Raw genomic sequence first — 13,776 nt, forward strand, 5'->3', positions numbered from 1 at the left:
TTTTTATTGTTCGGGTTCATATTTGGTTGAGCAGGCATCTGAGGCTTCTTATGTAGAGTAGGATGAAAGATCTATGGTTGAGATGGAGGTGGAGGTAGTAAGGCTGGAGATTGGTTGAATGAGGGCCTCCACCCCTATGATAAGTTATTCCACTAAGGATGTGGGGGAGTGTATGGTTGAAATGATTGATTAGCAGTTTGGGAAGAGTATTAAGGTGCATAAGACCAAGGAGAAGGTGTGGACTATGAAGGATGAGCAGGATAACACCACGAGGGAAGGGATGCATTCTGATTGGGATTGTAATATGAATAGGTTGTCCCTTGCATGCCATGTTGGTATGGTTAGGATCCTTGAGGCATCCTTTGTTTGCTATAGCAGAGTTGTTCAACCCCACCTCGAGTTAGTTCTCTAATATATAGATTTCAATCCAAGCGTAGAAGAGAAATTATCTGTGGAGTGGTTTTCCTCATAGACAGAGTAGACCCCTAGAACATTAAATGGACATTCATTTATGGGATGCCTTCTAGTGAATCTAGGGAAAAATATAGATAAGTCTCTCTCTACTTCCTCCCGCTTCCTCTTGATCTACGTGGTGTCCATTTGTAGAGAAAGGGTATGCAACATTTCACTTTTAAAGTCTTCCAACATGTTCCCAATTTCACTCTTGATAGATGTGTTGGAGGAAGAGGAACTCACCAAAGCTTGACTCACCCTACCCTTCTTTCTGGTAGCCCTAGAATCATTTTTGAAATTTTTTTTGATATCATTAAAAGATAGCTAATAGATGTCCCCTCCAGACAACATGTTTAGGGTTTCTAGGATATCTTCCCTGGTCTTTCTAAGAAGGACTAACTTGAGTGATTCCAGATCAAGGGTGCAACTGGCCCTTTTATAGCTGAGTTGGAACCTTTCCTCATAATCATCCAAGGATTCATCATGTCCCAAGGTCATTCTGAAGATTTCCTCTTTGGCGTCCTTGAACCGAAAATAATCCCTATACTTGTCATTGATAGATTGCTTAATTTGAAGATAGGTAGTGATGTTTTTCCCAAGTAAAACCATGAACCAACGCAAGGCTGCATCCTTAAGGGTGGATGGGAACAACTTCAACTTCTGGTCTCCAGAGGTATAATCATAAGTTCTACAGATGACAACAAATTCAAACAAAAATGTATTAGGGTCTTCTGAGGTTAATCCATGGAAGTGAGGAAGGGTAGAGGGGCTTATGATTTTTCATTATAGCATCTCTATTAGTCTCTCTAATGGGAAAAGCACCTTGATTTGTGTTTTCAGTCCTATTTCTATTTTCAACCATGGTGTAAGTGTGTGGAATGGTTTCATATTCTTCTTCCCCAACAGGCTCTTCAAAGATCTCCGTTTTCTCACCTAATGGGTCCTCTACCTCCCCTGTAGTTAGAGAGGGAATTTGATAGCCATCGAAGAATAGGGAAGGTTGACTGCCTGATGGTGTCGAGGTATTGGGAGGAAGTTCCCTAAATTGTCTCTACCCCTACAAGGCATGAAAGAAAATTTTTCCTTTTATGTGTTTTTCAAAATTAATTTCAAAACATAAATGAAAGAAGAATAACATCTACCTACTGAATGACAATTAGAAAGAAAACTAGAAATTACATCTACTTAGACACCTCCTCGGCAACAGTGCCAAAAATTGATGATCCTCAGTATTGAAGAAATGATGATGCAACTCCTAGGGCTACCAACTTTACTTTATCAACCCGAGATTTCTTAGAAACTTTGAGGTGATAATGCTATATACACAGAAGATGCAACATTCTACTCATGTCACTTGTCAATTGGGACACTAGACCATTAGGGTTCCATAACAGTCTTCTATTGACTAGGAGTGTGACTACTGATAGTGAATGTAAAGCTAGTTCTATTGTGGGAAAATAAATTCTTGCATATTTAGGAAATGAAAGTTACTGAATTGTAAATGCTATGAAATTCCATAAATCATCTAGTTAGGAAATGACATAGTCTACTTGCAGAAAAGGACTATGTTAACCTTGAAATTTATCCTCTAGATATTAGGATTGTTTGGAAACCAAAAGTTTTTCTATCATTCTAGGACTAATAGATACATGAACTAACTATCTCATTTTATGTTTCTAGAAAAATAATCTTTTAATTGCTAAATTCATAAATGTAAATGTTATGATATTTTGTCTGATCTTACATGGGGAGAAGGCATGGGAGAGTTGATCTCAGGTGGCACTGATAGGCATGGAATCAAATATGAGGGCCTAACCTAGTCTTATAATACCATCTTTGGTTAAAACATGGTCAAATAGGCTGCTACAGGAGATCCTGTCGCTGCTGCAGGAAACTGCTACAGGATGTGCTAATTTTCTACAAGATGTCCTTGTTTTCTATAGGAAGTTAGCTGAAGGGCTTAGGCGGGCAATAAAAGTGAGGTGAGGTGTTGGAGAGATTTACGATGGTGATAGAAGGTGTAGGTAAGGTGCACATTACCCAAGACTAAGCCCAACACACCAAGGAGGTTGGATTTTCCTAAAGTGGCTTGCTCACAGTGGCTGCAAAACAAAGGTTCAAACTATGGGCTCGTATGTCTTGGCAGAAGGTGGAGAGGACCTAGGTGAAGATGGTTGGATGAGTTCCTCCCTACTGATCAATAATCCTTGCAACAAAACCTGCTTTTTTTTAGTTTATGCATCACTACATGTCGACATGGAAAAGATGAATGTTGAATTTGAGAAAGTTGATCTATCTATCATTAAGGACTAGATCTATGAAATGGAATTTCTTTTAAGCTACATAAACTTAAGGAAACAAGATAAAAATTGCAGGTGCTTCCAATAAATCATAAACAATGATCTAGCTAATAATGAACCCTAAGTTGTGCCATGACCAAAAGACAAACTCTGTTTTTGGGGTTGTGAGAGTGGGGCCCTCTAATCATGATCACATGAGGGAGATGAGATAGAGGCCACTATCACAAGATTTTTTGAGGTACTTTCCTTCACTATTGCACCATTGATCTATGTCTTCAAACTAATGGAAACTAGGTTAAGAAATAATTCAAATCCTTATTAAGCTAAACAAAATAGAAATAAACTTCAATAGCTAACTATGATTTTAATATAAGCATGCATATACAAAAAGAGGAACTTTTGCTACTATGGTTGGGCCCTAACCCAAGAGCTTCAACCTTTTGATTCAATTCAGTGATGGATCAAGGTATAATTTCTCATTATCATCAAAATGTCAAATACAACATAGCAATAAAAATCACAATGTTTCAGCTCAAATTGTCTCTTGGCTATATTAAAAATAAAATCCTAATAAGTCGCTTGGCTCTCTTATTTATACAAAAATGGAGCTCCCAAAATCTCCATAAAAAATAGGGAGACTTGGCTTCATAAGTCGAGAATGACTCTTTCTTAACTCTTAGTGGCTTGACTGCCAATGGACTCAGCTTCCTAAGCTTATAGTACTTCCGAGATGATGGGATATGGTGGAGGAATCTTTGAATTATTTGAGGAGTTGAGGAGGGAGACCAATCTCCTAAAATCTATCTTTCTTGTGCATTTCTAGTTCCTTCACTTAAGTCAACCCAAAATTAATCCAATTCTTGCATTTAATATTTGTTAGGCCACATGACATAGTAGCTCACTTTCTCCCTTCTCATTAAGAAAAATATAAAAAAATATGTAAAAAAATATGAGAAAAGTTAATTTTAATAAGCTGGAGAGTGGCATTGTGACCCATATAGTTTACCTATTTATGAGCCTCTTCAAAGAGAATGTCCTCTCTGGCCAAAGACACCAAAATCAAGACATCAGAAGATTTAGTTGTCAAGCTAGGATATGGTCCTAGTGATGTGAAGACAAAAGAGTAGATAACAAAGAACAAGAATGCATACATTCAATCTCTCAGGAAACAACTAAAGAGCACCCTTAGGCTAAGGAAGTCACTAATTTGGAGATGGAGAAAGAGAAGTTGTACACAATTGTAGTGGAACAAAATGCTCAAATCCAAAAAATGAAATAAGGCATGGAAACACTACTGAAATAAAAAGAGTAATGGGAGGCAACAAGAACATCAACTGAAGGAACATCAATAGCAGGGGTTGTAACCCAGCTAACAACACAAAAAAAGTTCCTATTTCCTCAGAAAATATAACTCAATATTTGGGGGAATTATCATTAACAAATAAAGAGGTGGGGAAATTGTTAGTAACGGTCACTAAGATGGAAGAAAACAATATGAAGGAAGAAAATGCATACTTGGGAGAAGCAAAAAATAACTTGAATTTAATTCAACAGATTCATAAGTATGAAGACCAATCACTCATTATTCAATTGTTATATGAAGCTGAATGTAGAATTTGGCACAATATTAATGGAAATGTTGTAGAGTTGTGGCCTTCCATCCAAATTATTTTTGAATAGGAAGAACTGCTCCAGAGAGTTAAAGAAAAAGTGGAGCAAACCAAAGCTCATATTGAACATAGGCCAGAAGAAGCACAAAAAGTCATAATGATGTTGAACTCTAAAGCCAGAGAACAACTTGAATAGGTCAACATTCACAACGGGAAAGAGACAATAATGGAAGGAAAAATAGTTTTGACTAAGAAGAATTTGATGGTCCAATTGGAGAAAACGTGCAAAGAACTAGAGCTACAAGTCAAGAGATTTAACAAAAGGTTTTCTTTGTTACAAGAAAAAGGAGTTCCAACTCTTAGAAACTCTAAAGGAAAATTGATTCAATTAGATAATTATCAGGATAAGCTGTGCAATATAGTTGTAGATGTGTCTATGTTTGCAAAGACAAAAGGAGCTATCAATGGAGAAGCTTTTCTGGAATGTTTGTAGTTTGATTTAAATATTCAACTTGAGATTCATCACTTGTTTTTGAATAAACCAACTTTTTAAACCGACATTGAGGTAGATGAAAGATTTAGAAACGTGGTGAACTTTTCTAATCCATGATATAGAAAGATGGTGAACTTTTCTAATCCATGTGAAGAGCGATGGGAACAATTACTAGAATTGGTTGAATAAGTACACAGTAGAATTTTTTAATTTTGACAACAAGACAAATAGAAGGAACTAGAAAATAGCTACAATCAACAACAAATTTCCTTCAAAGTTTCAACAAACAACGAAATTTATCCAAAACTCCTATTTTCTAGTTTCTGTTTTAGAAATATGTGTAATTTTGTTAGATATGATTTTGCAATCAATTCCTTTTGGAATTTGAAGGTAGTTCAATAGGAACTTTTTAAATATGTTGTAATAAGACTTAGTAAGGGTTGGATTATGTATAATAAAATAGCTCTAGATTAATGTAAGTTGTGGATTATACTCAAAGTGATCATTTTTTAGAAATACAAAGGCAATTTTGTTCCAGGATTCTTGTGTCAAGCAAATGGTGATGTGCTTTCTTATCTTAAATTGTTTTCCTTTCTCAATTTTCATATGATCTTTCTCTTCCATGATTGTTGCAAGAATATTAAGAGTTGAATATGCTTAAATGTACTCATCTCTGGCTTGTTAATAAATAGTATTAATGTTTTGTTCTGACATTTAAGTATAGAATCCATCCGTGTATGATTTCTATTTAAAGTGATTCTGAATCTGATTCATCTCATTCAGACCATAAATATGTTAAAATATCCAAGAGTTTGCCTAATCTTCCCTGTTAAAGATCCCTTGTAAATTTGTAGTTGATTACTAATAAGTCTTATGACTCCATGCCCAATGGAAGTTTCCTCCATATTTCAACCAAACCTTTCAAAAAACCCAACTCGAACTTAAATAGCTAGCCTAAGTTATTAAAAACATGAATCTAAAATCACATAGCGAGATTCCTCTCTGAAGCTCGAAGGGCTAGATCCCATCTTTAAAAGTGGTTTTGTGGTTACCTCTGGGTTTCTCTTCTCAGCCTGGGTACATTACATAGTGATAACAAAGTGGTCGCATGTTATAGATTAGTTGCATTGTTTTCCCTCTTGGATTACATGGGTAGGGCCAACCTCACCTCCGTTTGCAAAACATGGACATTTCTAGGTTCTCTTTCATGCATATGGATTCATCATGACATTAGGGCACACAATCTAGACTCTACCACTAAGTTGAACAAATTGAGGAGCATACACTTCCATGAAGCGAGTGTTGGGAACATGGTCATAACCTTGCAGGAAAAGGAACTCTAGGAGATGAATGGAGATGGGTGTCGTGACCTCATGACTAGCTAAGTTCAAATTATACTATAAAATTATTAGTGATGTGATAAGATGTCATGGCCCTATGCTACCTAAGGTTTAAGCGACTTTGGCTGTTAGGGCTAGGTATGGGGGAAGGTTTGCAATCGAGGCATTTGTCGAGTATTGTTGCAATATTGCAGAGCTTGTATTCTTGGATTGCATGAATGTGTTATGAGACAACACTAGGAAATGAAACATATCTTAGGTTATTGTCCATGGTAAGTTTTTGAAAAATCAAGTGGACAGTGGCTTCTCAATTTTGGGCCAGTCTACCAAAATTGGTTACACAGTGATATAACCCTAGATTTTACTTTTAGGTTGATGCATATATTGAACTATGGAGAGTAGCCACTACACTTGTGATGTTTTTGGTGATAAAATAAGAGATTGCAAGCATTGATCTTGTTAGGGAAAAAGCTGTAATGCATGGGGGTAGGATTGGGTTTCTATTGGATCTCATAAAGTCTCATCGAGAGGGGTATAGCGAGAAGTAATAAAGGTACTTTTCACTTTGCATGACCTTCTTAGATTTACTTGCTTATGAGTGATTTTTTTAAACCAAATTTCCTAATTTGTAGGTCAATCATTCTCTTTTTACTTAGCATTTTGCATGAATTTCTCAATTTACTTGTCGAGGGATGATTCTCTGAAAACAATAATCATTAGTAGCTACACTTGTTAGTTGTGTGAGGTTAGAAAGTCAGTTTGCTTGAACATTTATCCAATTACATGTTAAAAGGTTTGATGAGCCTGTCTGCAAGTGAATTTTATTTGTTCTTGTGCAATCCATAGAAAATTTATTAGTCACTACAGATGTTGTGAAAACGGTTTCTATGGAAGTGGCCATTAGCACTTTGGGAACCTTAGCAAGGTCACCTAACATATGGGTTACTGAGAAGATTAAAGGTGACTATCGAAACCATTTGTAGGAGAAGAGCACAAGGTGATAACCACATTTTCTTTGTTTATTTTTAATCTTAAAACTAAAAATGAAAATATGAAGCCTTATTTTACCCTTTATAAAGCACCCTTCTTTCATTTTGCATGTTTATGGTGGTGCCTTCCCATTGCATGCACTGTAGGTACAATGTAAATTACTGTTGTCATTATTGATTGATAAAACTGGATGTTTGACTAAATATTTCTTCAATTTTCTATCATCTAAATAATAACAAGTTTCCTTCCTCCATTGCAAATAACATGAAGTTTTTTTTTTTTTCTCTCACTGATTGTGCTATTGCAGAGGCAGGTGGCATAAGGGAATTGGTGGATCTTGTATTCAAATGGCCTTCTAACGGGGAATGGGTTTTAATCATGTTTAAAGCTACAATGTTTAGTTTCCAGAATTTGACAAGTAAAACTATGAAACTAAGAATGTTATGTGTCTTTAAAAGATAATTTTCTATTTTATCATAATAGAGAAGTGGGAAATCATTCTAACACATAGATGGGCCACTTTTCTGTCTTTTCTTCGCACAAAAATATGTACAAATAAACCTCGTAGTCTTGAATGATATCTTTATGGAAGATGGATTGTCTCCACTTTTGTTTGAACAACAAGTATAGTTACTTTGTTTAAAGTTCAATCTCTATATATATTTTGAGGAGAAGTAAAGAGTAAGCTACGCTGTTTGAGTTAGTATTGGATGAATTCCATAAGGAACCATATGATGTTCATCTCGGATATAGAAAAAATGTTCTTTTCTATAAAGGAAAAATATTTTTGGTTAGACATGAGTGCCATAGATTTTAGTGAAAATAGAGAGTGCATGTATTTGTCTTCTTCTTTTATGCCAAATAAGAAGAAATTTTTGTCTTTGTAAATATGAGGAGAGCTAAAAGTCTCATCTTTCCTTCTTTTATTTCAACTAATTGACATAATAAAATTTTATTTTAATTCCATCTAATTACTAAAAGCTAGTTAGTAGAATAGATGGATGCAAGATGGTGGGAGTATTTGTTGAGCAATATAGACTGCATAGAGATTTTGTCAAATTGTATAGCTTGTTGTAAATGTATCATTTATATTTCAAACCTAAGTTAAAAAAATCCACCTCTAATTAAAAAAATCTAGCTCTAATCAAAAGTTGCAATAGAGGAGGAGGTTGTAACAGTGCTAAATTGGTTTGTTGTTATATGTATACAGGTATAACAAAACTTCTTAATTCCAATAAGTGGACGTGTTTATGTGGAGAAGTCAATATTTCAGTTGAAAGAGACCTCGTACTCAACAAAACTCTGCAGCAGACCATTCATCATTATGCTCAAATAACCAACTCGCCACAACCTTTCATCGTAATGCTCAAATATCGAACTCGCCACAACCTTGTGATGGGGTTGATAACTCTATTTCCAACGTTACATCTATCAACAGCGAGCGTTCTGGTGGTGAACGACGAGTGGGTAATTAAATAGGTTCATTTAGGGTGAGGGAGGTATCATTTTGTTCAACTTAATTGTGCTGCCTGAGATTTATTACTTTAGATGCAAATGCAGATTATCAAGTAATAAGGATGAAGAAATTATGCCCACGTCCTGGGTACGTGTGTCCAGGTATTCTCTCTTGTTCAAGCACTGTTGGTTGAATGTGCATTTAGAAATTGCTTCAATTCAACGCTGATTGTTTCAATATCCTGATTGTATCTGCAGGGCACTTCATTCATTCATTAAATGACCGTCCCCCCTTAGCTATAAAGAGTTTCAAACGGAGAGTTGTAGAGCTGTAGTAGGTAAGCTTATACACGCATAACGTCCGTCGAGTTGCAGAGCTGTAGTAGGAAAGTTTATACACGCATAACGTCCGTCGAGCTGCAGAGCTGTAGTAGGCAAGCTTAATCACGCATAACGTCGAGTTGCAGAGCTGTAGGAACATTATTTATTTTCCTTCACTTAACAACTCTGTGTTTAAGGGGAGGCGTGATCGGAAAGGGTGCTATGTGTTTAAGGGGAGGCGTGATTCGAAAGGGTGCTGTGTGTTTAAGGTGAGGCGAGGCGAGGCGTGATCCGAAAGGGTGCACCGGTCACGCAAGGAGGTGTGTGTGCAGACGAATTAGGTATAAAAAAATCCAGAGAGCCACCGGGTGTCTACTACGCTAACTTGATCGAAATAGAATAGAAATACGGAGGAGGAGGAATCAAATCTAATTTGTATTCAAATTATTTGCATACGCAGAAGAGAAACAAGAAATGGAAGGAGGTAGTACTAGAATAGATGAAAAGATCAGCAGCAGCAGGAGGGTGACAAAATTGAAGAATTGAAGGATTATATTCCGGTGTTGCGCTCGGGTAGCTGGGCCCACGCGAGCACAGATGGAAGACGAGCACATCCTCATGGACAAGGTACCGGGTTTCCAGTCGTTGGCGTTCTACGGAGTGTTCGACGGCCATTGCGGCGGGGATGCAGCCACATTTATTAAAGAAAACCTCCTGAATTTGATACTCCGCGAGGGCGACGTGGATTTTTGGGAGGGAGGATTTGGAGTAGGAGTTGAGAAGGCCATCAAAAATGCTTTCCTCAAGGCCGACGATGCCCTGGCGGAGGCCCACATCATCAGTTCCGGGACGACGGCACTTGTGGCCATGGTGTCGGGAAAGTCTCTCGTGGTGGCCAATGCTGGTGATTGTCGGGCGGTTTTGGGGAAAAGGGGCGGCATAGCTGTTGAAATGTCCACCGATCACAAGCCCACCACGAGCGCCGAGAGATCGCGAATCAAGTCCCAAGGGGGTTTTGTGACTCACGACGGGTATCTCAACAGGAAGCTGGCTGTCTCCAGGGCACTCGGGGACTTGGAGGTGAAGGCTTGTAGTCCTCTGGTCGCCGACCCGGATGTGCAGCAGGTGGAACTGAGCGAAGAGGACGAATTCCTCGTCATTGCCTGCGACGGTCTTTGGGATGTGCTGAGCAGCGAGAGAGCAGTAGCCATTGCCAGGAGAGAGCTGATGTCAAGCAACGATCCCGAGGGTTGCTCCAGAGTCTTGCTCAACGAGGCTCTCGCCAGTGGTTCCGGTGACAATATCACCGTCGCCGTCGTCTGCTTTTCAGCCCGACCACCCCTACCTACGCCTCACTCCTGACTTCTCATTTTGGATACAATAGCTGTCTTCGACAAATGCTTTTAATTTATAATTAACTATGTTTGGATTAACAAAAGAATTTACAAAATCTTTTATTATTATTATCCAATTTTAAAGTCACACCCAAATCAAATTATAATTTTGAAATTATTTTCAAGTCATACACTAAAATGATGTGTGATACCTCTTATTTTGCTAAACAAAAAACTAGGCACCAAATTTATGTATATCCATTTATATCTTTAATTTTTAATTATAATAATTTTTTTTTACTCAAAAATGTATTTTATAAGACAATTAAGTTAAAATAATAATTATAATGGATTGAATTTATATCTTTAAATTTATATAATAACTACAAAACAATCCCTCCCCAATATAATTAAAAACAAAATTAAATGTATATATTTGATTATCTTTAGTTAAAAGCACTCTCCGTTAAAGGATTTGAATAATGTGTCTCTTTCTTCAATGATTTGAATTATTTTAAAAGATTTAAATTATATATTTATTACTATAAAATTATTTAATATTTAATAATATAAATTAAAATTAACTCTATTAATTATAATTGGTTGAATTTATATTTCTAATTTTTTATAATATTTTATTGTTCTAATGATAGGTAAATTTTGCAAACCAATCTAAATAAGACCAATAACCAGGAGCTAATCCTCATAGGAATAAAGGAACGTTCTTTTTTTATTCCTTGTCTGAAAAGATACCCTCTCATAATATATAAATACGACACCCTCATTCCTCATTCCTTTAGACAGGCAGATATTATTTTATATTTTTCTTCTGTTAATATGAATAATTAACATTGTTGTCCTATGTGTGATCATCAATTTTCATTGATCCATGGTGCATGTGTGTTAATTTATAGCTAGGCATATAGGCTAAACCCTTCGAGGGGGTCCACATCCAAGGGCCCCGTGAGAATCTCAAAGAAGCCCAACTAGTTATGCCTCTTAAATATATCTACCACAGGGGAAGAAGGTGAATCCTTGATGTTTCTATGGGTTGTCTTTTATTGAATCCCCCTCCCATTTATCTTCTCTGGTTATAGCTAAATGAAGGAGGTTTTGTAGGGTAACTTTAGTATGAGTTTTAGGGTGGTTAAGATATTAAAATGTTTTCGGTGGATGACTGCAATCTATACCCTTTTCTATATCCACACAATGCCCTTAAATTCCCAAAATTCTATCTAATTCTCCATCCCACAGTAATTACTAGAAGATTGCAGATCCTTTTCCTTTTTATTCTTTTTAGTTATCAAATCATGAACATAGGAGAGATGGGCCACTTACGTTTCACTGTGATGCTTGGGATTATGATAATTGTTGACCAATTTGACCCTAGGCACCCCCTTGCAGAATTCTTGTGGAATTCAAGCTCTTCCTATAGCTTTTTGACTTTCTTATAGCTTCATGTAGCTCTGTTTCTTGTAGGGTGGCCAAAATAGGTTTCGACTCTCTGATGCGTTCCTAGCTGGTCCAAATCTCTCTGATTTATAAATGAGCAACAAGTGTATGAAATTTTAGAATTTCATGATATTAATGGTTGAGGCTTGGAGCTCTTTTCTAGCTGGTACTGGTACGAGATTTCCTAATTGGGACTATTGGCTCACCATTGGTGATCATGCACTTTCCTCTCATAATCATCACCCACATCCACCTAATTGAATTGACCACCTTAACTACTAATCCCCATTGATTTGACATTCCAATGTGACATGTTGACTTGGAGCTCTCCTTTTGATCACGAGCTAAGGGTGGCCAAGTTAACTTGCCACCTTCATCTTATAAAAAATAATGTTTTTCAACATTTATACATTTTCATCATATTGTACTCGGGGAAGAGTTGAATGAGTGGCCATACCTGTCCATACCTTTGTTGATCGATGCATGCTAGAGGTTTGTCTTGTTATGCTTTTACTCACGTAAGTGTTCCTTTTTGTCATTTGTGTTTATTTCCTCTTGCTTATGTAGCCGTCTACATGTTTTTCCATGTCTCGAGGCACTTGGCACATCCTTCCTACTACTGATGTTGTCGAGCTCTCACTAGGAGCTCTCACTACTAAGCTGGCGATAGACCACTAAGGTTTTTCAAACTAGACTTCTATTGATTCATAAGAACCTTGATTACCAATGAGGAAAAGGGGAAATCTACACTAAAATAAATCTTGTCTACTATAGTAAGGAAAAAGACTGGAATAAAATGCTTAAACAGACCATTCATTTAATCTAGCTGATAAGAGGCTTTGCTTAAAGAGAATGCTAAATTATCATATGTACAATCCTACTGTCCTAGGAATGTAATTTGAAACATCAAACATCTACTATTGTGCATGTAAATGAAAAAAATAACTCTTTTTTCCTTTTTGTCTTTTTTGTTTGAAAGTATGAAAGACAACTTATTTCGGTGATGTGGGAGGTGGATTAGGTATGATGGTGGATGGTCAGATAGCTTGGGAGGCAAGTAGGGCTCCTTTTCTAGCTTCCTAGGGGTGTTTTCCACAATTCGGCCTCAAAACAGGCCACTACAGGTCAACTATTGGATGCCCTAATTTGTCCTACAGGATGTCCTAATGCTCCTACAGGATCCCCTATATTCCTATAGGATACAGTTGAGAGCAAGAGGAGGGATTTGGAAGCTGATGTAAGGTTTAGGGAAGGTGAATGGAGGGTGAAATGAAGCATGGAAGTGCCTAGGACTCCTTCATAACTCAAAATAGAGTTGTGAGATGGTTGGATTTTATCAACAAGCTTAAAGAAGTATTCTTGTGGAATGATGAATTTAGTGAGGTATTTAGTGAAGGAAAGTGATAACCATGGATGGATGAGGTTAGGATGGGGTTGTTGATCATGAAATCTCTATGTATTGCTTAAACTCCTACACTACATCAATCATTGACATTTATCCATAAATCATGTAAACAAGAAGGATTTCAATTAACTAAGGAAAACATAATTTCATGAGCTAGTTTCCTATTTCATGCATGGGAAAACTTGCAGGGTAATATGAAACCTTGATGAAATCTAATGTAAGATTGAAGATAGCAAAAATGACAATTCAATCCTATTCTTGAAAACTAGTAAAATGGTGACCTAAGTAACAGAAAACCCTAAATTCCATGAGAAATTAGAATTCTGTATTTCTGGGGCTACATAGGAGTTCTTTGCTCAAACCATGGTCCTTGAAGGGAGGAGTGAGGCTAAATCCACCTACTAACAACTTTTTGATATTCCTTTATATTCCTAATCTAATGCTGAAGCAATGAACAAATGGAAGAAAACTAATCAAATCCACAACTACTTGTAATGAAATAATGCTAAAGACAATTCAACATTAATATATGGAATCAACTAAGCATACAAATACAAGAAGAGGAGCCTTTGCTACTAGGGCTAGGCCCTAACCCAAGAGCTTCATCTCTCTGATTCAACTCA

General features: G+C 36.8%; 1 pseudogene; it reads left to right on the plus strand.

Moving 5' to 3' along the window:
- Positions 1–8,183: 8,183 nt before the first annotated feature.
- Positions 8,184–10,324, plus strand: LOC149148629 (putative protein phosphatase 2C 47; annotated as a pseudogene).
- The last annotated feature ends 3,452 nt before the right edge of the window (positions 10,325–13,776 follow it).

Source organism: Pinus tabuliformis, chromosome 9 (genome assembly GCF_031772625.1).
Source record: "Pinus tabuliformis cultivar Carrire ecotype Pingquan chromosome 9, CPIR1, whole genome shotgun sequence".
Taxonomy (NCBI): domain Eukaryota; kingdom Viridiplantae; phylum Streptophyta; class Pinopsida; order Pinales; family Pinaceae; genus Pinus; species Pinus tabuliformis.